Here is a 10,943-nt window from a genome sequence, read left to right as displayed (position 1 = left end):
CTGAACTGGCAGTGGACCTTCTCTGGACCTCCCGAAGTCCACAACCAGTTCCTTAGTCTTTGAGGTGTTGAGTTGCAGGTGGTTTGTGTGACTCCATGCGACAAAGTTCCTCACCAGACTTCTGTACTCCTCTTCCTGATCATCCCAGATACACCCCATGATGGCCGTGTCATCTGCAAACTTCTGAATGTGGCATAATTCAGAGTTGTAGCAGAAGTCAGAGGTGTACAGGGTGAAGAGAAGAGGGGACAGCACAGTTCCCTGTGGTGCTCCTGTGCTGCTGACCACTGTGTCAGACGTGATGTCCTTCAGCCTGACGTACTGTGGTCTGTCGGTGAGGTAGTCGGAGATCCAAGCCACCAGGCAGGGGTCCACCTCCATCCTGTTCAGTTTTTCCTGAAGCATACAGGGCCGGATGGTATTAAAGGCACTGGAAAAGTCAAGAAACAGGATCCTGACCGTGCCTTTTCCCCCATCCAGGTGTGAGTGGGCTCTGTGTAGGAGGTACAGGATGGCATCCTCCACTCCGACACCCACCTTGTATGCAAACTGTAGTGGGTCCTGGGCATGTTGTACCTGTGGTCGGAGGAGGTTGAGGAAGAGCCGCTCTAGAGTCTTCATAAGATGTGACGTCAGTGCCACCGGTCGGAAGTCATTCAGCTCATTGGGCCGGTTCTTTTTGGGGACCGGGACGATGCAGGATGTCTTCCATAGGGCGGGCACTCTCCCCAGTCGCAGACTGAGGTTGAAGACTCGTTGTAGCGGCTCCCCAAGTTCAGCAGCACACGCCTTAAGCATCCTAGGACACACCTTGTCTGGGCCTGCTGCCTTTCTGGGGCGAAGCTTCCTCAGTTGCCTCCTGACCTGATCCACTGTGACACTGGGAGATGTTTGGGAGGAGGGGAGGGGGGGAGATGTCTTGCTGCTGAGAGAGGGATTGGAGGAGGGGGGTGTCATGGTGTCAGGAAGGGGGGGGAAGCGAGGGAGGCAGGAGAGTGGGGAGAGGACTCTGTAGTGAAGGTGAGGGTGAGGGTGGGGGGGTTGTGGGCTGGTCAAACCTGTTTGTTGTAAGTAAGATGATGGCTTTCAAATTATCCGGCACTGCTGCATAATTTCTATACCTCTGTTATCCCTAGCTATCAACCATTTATGCTACTCACAGAGGATGCAGAGATTTGTAATTGGTTTTTTTTTTTCCCCCCCCATTTCTAATGCTTATTTCATCCAAATAATTAAGAAAAGCCAAGTCATTTGAATATTTCCCCATTAACAATATTATAACTGCTTTAACATTTCCAGTATTCAAATTAATGAATAGGCTACTGCTCATGAGACCACTGGGGGAATACATGCTGAAAATAAAAAGGTGTTTCTCATTTGAAATATCACGTTAATATTTCCACTTGGCTGCTCTAACCAGTGAGTGGGTATTTCATTTTGTACCCAAGAGAAAAGCGTTAAATATTGCTGAGGTGCTTGTTTCTTTCTAAATGTGCTGGAGACACAAATGTATAAGATGCAGTAAGTGTAGACCCTGTGGTGCAGTGCTGGAGGAATGACATCAACTTTTTTTTTTATTGTTATTTGTTTACATTTGTGGTCAGAAAGTTGATAGTAGCTTATTTTTGCTCAAATATTTTCAGGGTGTCCAAATAGCTATATGTGGTGTTGCCTATGTGTTGGACTCTGTGTGACTGATGCAGTTTCTGTGAGCTAATGCAGGCATTACACAAGGACAGAGGTGGCAAAAGTACAAATATTCTGTACTTAAGTAGATGTACTTATGTTAAAGAAATACTGTGGTAAATGAAAAGATACAGTCTCTGAAATGTGCTCAAAGTAAGGACCTCTTTTGAGGATGTCTTGACCAGGTATTTTTGGAAGAAGCTAAGTGAACATTGTCCTATATTAGTGCAATAAAACTACATTAGTACATGGGGATAAAACCTTATTTCAGTCAGTCTAAATTCTGATTCTATTAAATGTACTTGAATTAATTGTGTGGAACATGAACGTAGAAAAAGATCCAATATTCAATTTAAAAAAAATGAGAACTTACATGTAAACTTTAAATCTCAGTTCATCAAATACTACTAAGCAGTCCTTACCTTTAAATGAAACCTCTCTTCTTCCTCTCCTGAACTGTCTTTTTTTTTTTTTTTTTTTTTTTAATCTTTCTCTATCTCTGAGTAAAGTTAACTCTCACTCATTTCTCTCCCTGGGAAATACAGCAGCTGAATGTTTAGCTAACAGACAATGTGTGGGAAAGCTGCAGACAAACACTCTGAATGTTTGATGATAGTTGTTGAGCTATAAGAAACCTTGCATTTGAAATTAAATGCCACCTAAAAGTCTTTACTCCCTATATGCTCACTGAGGGTGGAGTACCATGACCACAAATTGGAACACCTGCACTTAAAAACAAACAAAACAAACAAAGGAATAGATATTAGTGTAAAAATGCAGGGAGTAAAAGTACAAGTATTTGTACTTTTTTACTTCCCATCACTGCACAAGGGTTTAGTGTAAATGATGAAGATGGAAGGCAGCAAGTTTTAAATGACAAAGGGGATCAAGCCTGCATTCTTTCATGACATGAATAATATATAACATATTTTGATCCATAAAAATAATGTTGCAACTCTGCATTGAATGTTAAGAAAAAAATGGTGTTATTTTTATTTCTTTCATTATATTTCTTTTATCAAATCACTGAAATGTTTATGCCACATACACAATTATTTAGCAAAGCTCTTTAAAAAGGAAAAAAATAAGACAGAAGACTGGAAGGGGGGAAATTTCTTGTGTAGTACAATAAATCATGACAGCCTATACACATGTGTGCCCCATTACTGAAAGCCTGTGGCAGCAATTTAATTTGGACCTCCCGTGACCTGACTCAGAGAAAGTAGTAGTAATTACTATGAAATTATGAATTTGTTTGATTCTAATTTCTTCTGAGTGATTGTTGCCTGAACAATATGAAAGCAGTGTAAGTTTTAACAAAATTTAAAAGACCTTAGGTTGACAATGATTGACTTTAGCTGATCATTTTTATTTAAAACTGCAAATGGCAGCCTCCTGAAGAAATATTATTCTACCATTAGCACCAATTCATAATTAACACAATATCTAGAAGAAACTAGTGACATAGCTACCTCGGCATCTAAACCCCCAGGGTTCTTTTTGAGATTCCTGCGTGGAAATTGCATTCCAAAAATAAATTTAGTATTTCACTCCAATTAAAAATTCTGTATTAACCATCTTGGTATCAAAATAAAGCTACCACTTGTGAGTCTTCATTAAAGGTGTAAGCGTCACAACAGATGCCACGGCCAACCAGCCTATCACTGATCAGTCTCTAGGCATGTGTCACTGCGGCTTTAGCAATCAATTTCACAGCGACTGCCAGCAAGCTACAGCGACCACACATCACCAGTTGGAGAATACTATTTTTTCCTTAGGGACCTGTGATAGAGTTCTGCTTCCAAATGACTATGAATGATAACTATCAAGCTCTTGAATTGTTTGATCTTCCTGGCAAATTACCTCACTTTCAAACCTTCAATAGTAATTTTGTGGACGTCCATTACAGCTGCAGGGAATTCACTAGATTAATAAATGCCTTTTTTAATTTAACAATATTAGCATTGTTATTATCAACATGATACATATGAATACAGATTATTTATAAACAAACACTTTTTATTATGTGTTAACCTAATGATTTATTCAGCACGTTGTTTTTTAATTTTATTTTAGATTTTCCTAGTTTATTTATTTTAATTAACTTATTTGTTTGTAACCAGGTTAAAACTGTCATTTATTAAATTGTTTGAAATATTAAAAAAGTTGAAATCAATGTTAAAATGTAAAATGGTTAAAGTATTTAGAAAAGAGTACAATGTGTACAACAAGTTTAAAAGAACATTTCAATTATATATAGTTCAATTTTATTTTAGTGAGGTTGGTGTCTTTGTAGGAGGAAGTGAATGTGGTTGTGATCGTTAGCCTGCTCTGAGAGAAGTTTGGATGGAAAGTACAAGTTTGTGTAAGTCAGTATGCATGAACTGGACTATCTGCTCAACAGTCTTTGTCGATGCACACATTTTGCAAACTGACTGTGAGAAGCTGAGGACACTGCTGCTCCGAAATCCATCACGCGGCTGCTCACTTTTGTTTTAGCTCAAGAGCTTGCACCATTTGGAAAGGTCCGCTGATCACTCAGCATTCCTCCACCCTCTAGAAAGATGCGACTAGAAGCGTTATAAAAACAATGTCTAAAAAGTTTGACATTGAAAAGACATCCACAACAACTACATTTGGACTATAAATAGCCCTTACACGGAGGTCCTATGGACGTCAACTGTAGAAGTTCAGTAGGTGTTACAAAACAACCCATCAGTAGACCAAAACTGTACGTCCAAAAATGACTCCTAAAGAGCGTCACTCTGCCATGACTTTGCGCAGTGGGTCGTCACAGGCAACTTTTCTCTAAGATTATGGGTTACTCTTTTGTTCTCAATGAGTTTTCCTTTCAATCTTTACATAATGATTATTTCACCTGCACAGCATGATCATTCACAGATGTGATACTCTCACTGTCAGCACATCCATTTGCTCATTTAAGTTAATGTGCACACATATAATCAGACACCACACTCAAAAAAATGAAACGTTGACTTTAATTAAAATTATTTTGTCAACAGGTTCCACGAAATTGAATTATGTTAGTTTAAAGCAAAAATCTTTAGTTCATCTAATTAAAAAAAACTACTTAAGATTAACAAGACATATTTAAGACTAACTAAATCAAGTTATGTTGTATGAACATAGATGATATATTTTCAGGTTAGATAGTTTAGTTACTTCAACACATTTCTTATTTGTGGCAGTAAAATGTTAAATTTAAGTTAGATTAATTCAAATATTATATTTTCAGCCACCTTGTGCTTTATTAATTAGTTTTACATAAATCTATTTTGTCAACAGGTTCCACACAAATGAATTAAGTACATCCAACTTATTTTTTAAAATTTATTTTATTGCCAACACATTCAGTGAGCATTTGTGTAAACCCAGTCCAAAATAAAACACAACAGCTCATTAGGGTTAGTAATTAACAGTATGTAGACAGATGCAACATCAAGACTTTAAATTAAATGTCTGTATCTACCAGAAATAGAAGGAAAAAAAAACGCATTGAAGATCACATAACACATTGATAAGATGACACTTGAGTTATGCACATGTGATGCTAGTAAGGTCTGTGAGTGTTTTTTTCTTTTAGTGTCTAAAATGGATAGCAAAGTTGCTATTTGCAATGATTGCTTAGGGTCAGTCCAGTAACACAATGCCAATGAAGTGCTTTCCTTTAACAATGCAAAGTGAAGTGTCCACCTCAACAGCCACAATTTAAAAAAAAAAAAATTATGTAACAACAACAATAATAATAATAATAATAATAAATAGTCCACTGATATTAGCAATCAAAGAAAATTACATCACCATCCCAAATAAAACTTTAACAAAACATGCCAACATTATGGTCTAACAATAAAACAGCTTGTCAGCGTTCAGTTTTTTTGCAACAGCACAGCAGTAACCATTTAACACTCGCCACTGTCAACATTTATTTTACCAGTGTTTGGGCAAAAAACTTCAGATGGAAACATTTTAACATGGAAACAATTGTTCGTCTTTAAAAGTCCACAAAATATACATTCATCCTGCATTCCCAACTTGGATGATCTGATATCCTCGTGTTGGTGTTGTTCCCAGACCATCATGAAAATGTTGTTCCAGGTTCAACATTGCAAGTGACCAATCACATTGTTGTGACGTTATTCTATTCCAAGCCATTCGTGCATTTATGAAATTCCAATGTTGCAAGGACAATATCAATTCTGCTTACTGTTTATTAAAGGGTTAGGGTTAGGGTCAGTTGATCAGCGGACAGAGGCGGTTTCACGCAGCTTAAGTACAGTTTTTTTTTTTACGCCGGTTTTTCCCGAAGTCGCAAAAGTATGACGTCACAACATTCTGATTGGTCACTTGCAATGTTGATCCTGGAACAACATTTAGTATGATGATCTGGGAACAACACCAACACGAGGATATCAGATCAACCTCCTAACTTACCCTTAATTTTAGTATGTATTGCAATTACCTTTACAATGCACACAACGTAACACAAACTGAATATGAACATATTTCCACCTCATAACAATATGCCTTGAACGCTAATATACACACCACCCTTCAACATTTCTGGTGCAGTATCATCTCTCAATTAAATCCTTTAAATCTCAATACTTTTGATTGTCTCTTAGCTTTCAGTCTTGAGGTTAACTGAGATTCAGTGCATATATCCCACCCATTAAGAGTGCACATGCAGAGGCCAGGTCTTCCAGGTCATGCAGGACACACTAGATGGTTATACCCACATCGGCTGGAGGAGTGCTGGCATCAGCTCTTTCGATGGTAAAGATAGCAAGGGTAATTTGTTCCAGCTCCCTCTGAACAGCTGTAGCTTAGACACAAAAACATAGAAAAATGGCATCCAGTTTTAAAAGAAAGAAAGAAAAAGGGCCAAAGCTACCCTTTAATGACGTAAACACAATATTAGGAACATGCACCCCAGTGCGCCACTATTTCAGACTACAGATTCAACGATAAATATAAATAGTTTGGGTATACAAGATTTCCCAAAACATTTAAACAGGTTCCATGCAAATTACAACAACAACAACATTACAACATGCAACAACATTAGTTATTCAAAATTTGGTTTAATACAGATAAAAAACTAAACTAAAATTACCAACCAATTATTCTTTGAAGAGGATGCTTGAGTCTTCATTCAGGTAAAAAGGTAGTGCCCTGAGGACACACTCCCTCCCCTTTTCAATGGTTTCCTTCTGTAGAGAGTGGCAGAGATACAGGAAGAGAAAACAGAAATACTTTAGGATGACAGAAACTCACATTATACGCAAAATGAATGACATAGCCACTGCACAGATAGACATGTACACAAGACCAACTAATCATCACATGGACATGAATAGTTAACCTGTTGGGCAGGGTTTCCACCACATTATATATGTCCATAATGGAGGTAAAGACAAACTAATACATCATCTTTTTTGCATTCAAAACATAACATAAAAACATTCACTTCTGGTTTAACCTAAATCAAGGGATCAGATTTTACATATGTTTAGGTAATTTAAATTTTCCAACGTTTTGAGTACCAAACTTTGTCTTGCTTAATATAAATGTAAGTGCACTGTGCAGCTACCATACACTAGCTGTTTAAATTTGAAAATGATCTTATTAGCCATAATATTTTGCTACCAACAGAATAACGCACCTGTGTGGCTGGGGCCAAAGTTTGTCTAATTTTCTTCCCTGCAACGCCTCCTTTTTTCTTGAAGACTTTTATGAGCTGGTCAGTGTATTGGTCAAGTTGTGTAAAAAGCCTTGGAACATGTGCAGCAGTAGTAATCCTCACATATTCTGCTTCCACCTGAAAATATGTCAACAAACACAACATACTGTACTGTAAATATACATAATATATGTACACATATACAAACTAAAACTAATGTAGAAAGACCTCATTAAAGCTATAATTTTAACACAAACATTTACACAAAATGCTAATGGAGCCATTACAGCTTTTATTGTTATTTATCAAGTTCCAAAAAATATTGATCACAGCTGATCTGAAAAGAATTTCATGCCTCAGGCCCTTGAACTGCAACCTTTACCATGGTTCAGATGTGGAGAAGAAATAACAGGGGCATGGGATGGGTCACAAAAGAAAACTTAACTTATAAAACAGTTTTGTTTTTAAAAGTATAACAGTTCACATACCACATACAAGCTCAGCAGTACCACATACACCACATCAGTATAGGAGGGAGCAGGTAAAGGCAGGATCTGAGATTTATAAAGTAAAACAAGAAATTCATTACTTAATTTCAAGAAGCAAATTATTGTTTGAATTACAACTAAATAAAATACTACTCAGAAGAAAAGCAAGAGATTGACACTGCCATGTGCTAACTTTCTATAGAAGCAATTATCACCAGGTCTGTCGACCTCCATTGTCTGTCCACTCATATGTCTTGAATAATTTTATTAAAAAAAATTAAGTGTGTACTTTCACAAACTGTAATTTATAACTACATTGATATGTATAACTCCGCTAGGAAACATGCTGTATTTACAGACCATTTTTACATAATACAGATTACTGATAGAGCAGAACAATGGTGTCACAGTGGCTTTCGCCCTTGACTTTTTGGATTTTAAATGTCACTTTATGCTATCCTTGCTATCCTATTCGATATTTCCGACTCTCGGATTACAGAAAAGGAATCCCAAGAAAGCAAATGGAAAAATAACCCCTTGAAAGAATAACCCCATGAACCCCTGTAGCTAATCCCTTAATAAAACAAAAAACAATAAAAATGTTTCTTACACAGTCCACAAAATAAGCATGTCCAGGACCCAGTAAAACTAATGTAAAACAAGCACACGCAAACGATATAACATGTCTTGTAAGACAAACGCAAAATATAACCATGCTGGACATATAGATACTACACAACATAGTCAAAGAAAAAAGTGGTCTTACCTCTCAAAGAAACAGCAGCTTGGCGCCAAAACAGCCTTTTTCAGTTAAATTTGAAGTCTTGCGCATGAGCAGGCACAAGCCGTGAAACCTTCTTGTTCTGCGCGGTTTCATTACAACTGTTTTTGCATTACTGCCACCTTGTGGATATACAAGGTATATCGATCCTAATTGACTTAACTTAAATGTTATGCGATCAAGTAACACATTAGTATTATGTACGTTGAATAATAGACACAATTACGTAGACTTGATTAGAAAAACATATGTTAACTTAACAAAAACATATATTTTAAGTAAAATGAAAATAAATAATTAATATACACTGAACAATCCACCTCATTCATTTTTTTGAGTGCAAGCACCACTCGGGTCTATGTATTGCACTTTTATGGCATATCTCACCACACTTTCTACGCTTGACAGACACAACTATGGACACACTAAAGTTTATCCCAAGGAATGTGAGTGGAGCTGGCTCCAGAGAGAAGAGGTTAAAGACTTTTAACCAGCTTAAAAATCTACAGGCAGACGTCTTACTACAAGAGTCTCAAAGGGCCCCCACAGTTACAGATGAACTTAAAACACCTGAGTTTCTTAATGTGTTCTCAGCCTGCTATAACTCTGGGAGTAGCAATTTTAATATATAAAAATGTTAGAGGGTAGATTTCTAATAATTAAACTATATATACATAACAAAGTTGTGAGTGTATATGGCCCAAATGTTGTTGACACCTCATTCTTAAACGCTTTTTTTTTTACCGCACTGTAGGAACACCTAGATTGCTCACTTGTTCTTGGGGGCGACCTCAACTTTGGACTAAATGAAGAAATGGACAGGCTCAGTGCAGCTGGAACTCAGCACAATTGGCAGATTTTGCAACACATGGCGATCTCTTCACCCCAAATGCAGGAAACATACTTACTTCTCACATGTCCATCACTCTTACTCTGTCTGGATCATTTCCTTGTCAGCAGCTCCCTGCTGAGTGACATTTCATACACTGAGATACAACCTATAGCTGTTAGCGATCATGCTCCTGTGTCTTTAATTCTAATAAATAAGAAGGTCATTTCCTAAGTAAAAACTGGAAATTTAATACATCATAGCTTAAAGATGAAGATTTTTATTAAATATTTGTTAAAAAAAAATAATGGGTTTTATATTTAGACTGTAATGACCTGCCTGGAACATCAGAATCTGGGAGGAAAGGTAAAACTGTGATGGGAGGTAAAATAATTTCATTTTCATCACATAACAACAAACCTATTCAGAAATTAGAGGAAATCCATTACATCCTTAGGAGAACCCTATGCGTCCTCTGAGGAACAGAAAATGCTGAGCAAAATACATCAAGCACAACTAGAATTAAATGTAATTCTTAGTACAAAGACTTTGCGTGCAAAATTTTGAACATGATAACAAATCAGATTGATTTGTAGCTAACCAGTTAAAATTAATAAAGAAAAAACTACTATATGTGCTGTTAAAGACATACAAAATACAAAATATGATCCTTAAAGAAAAAAACACCACTTTCAGGGACTTTTACAAAACTTAATATTTACCACAGATAAACCCATATAAAAGACTAAATTGATCCGTTTCTTGATAACATAACCCTTCCAAAAATATAAGAATGTCAACCAGTGGCCCTGGATTTACTGCTGACGTCAAGGGAACTCCAGAAAGCCCTGAAAAGCACACCCAATGAAAAGGCTCCAGTTCCAGACAGATTTCCAGCAGAATTCTATTCAAGGCACAAATTAAAATTGTGATCTGTTCCTGGCACATTTCTTATTAACTCATGATTCATTACTGAAAAATTCCATCAAACAACCAAATATATTTTTCCAGTGCCTAATTCTTGTGCAAATAAGTTAGATCAGTATCAGTAATAATTACTTTATGCAATAACAAATTTATCTGCTGAGGATAAGAATAACAGGCAATCACTGTTAAATTCTCACATGCACCAGCAGGCACATATCAGAATCAGAATACTTTATTCATCCCGAGGGACATATATGTGTGTGACAATAAACAGCTAGATCAGCAACCTCCAATTTAAAAATACCATGCTATACTTCTAACCACCGTGTAACATAAAGTGGAGAAGCTCAACAATTATGCAATGTGTGTTGATAAGACAGTTACTGTAGCCCAACATGAATGTTTTTGCTCAACAGCAGTAACACCTCAATAACATTCACATAGATTAGGGATTCAGCTTCAGGAAATTCGTTGTACGGTTCATGCATATCCTAAAAGCCCCCTGTCATGAAGAACTGGTTGAAAAGT

General features: G+C 36.9%; 1 long non-coding RNA gene across 2 annotated transcripts; it reads right to left on the bottom strand.

Annotated features, from left to right (window-relative positions):
• Positions 1–5,023: 5,023 nt before the first annotated feature.
• On the bottom strand, positions 5,024–8,987 carry LOC308406699. Of its 2 annotated transcripts, none has more exons than XR_013973578.1 (5): positions 8,645–8,987; positions 7,879–7,944; positions 7,373–7,528; positions 6,828–6,920; positions 5,024–6,532 (listed from the first exon to the last, which is right to left on the bottom strand). It is a non-coding gene; the product is annotated as an uncharacterized lncRNA (long non-coding RNA). The 2 variants fall into 2 exon arrangements; XR_013973579.1 differs by lacking the exon at positions 8,645–8,987 and adding an exon at positions 8,489–8,638.
• Positions 8,988–10,943: the final 1,956 nt, after the last annotated feature.

This window comes from Rhamphochromis sp. 'chilingali', assembly GCF_963969265.1.
Source record: "Rhamphochromis sp. 'chilingali' genome assembly, chromosome: 12".
Lineage (NCBI taxonomy): Eukaryota > Metazoa > Chordata > Actinopteri > Cichliformes > Cichlidae > Rhamphochromis > Rhamphochromis sp. 'chilingali'.
The sequence above is the reverse complement of the archived record's forward strand: the minus strand, read 5'-3'. Positions and strand labels throughout refer to the sequence as shown.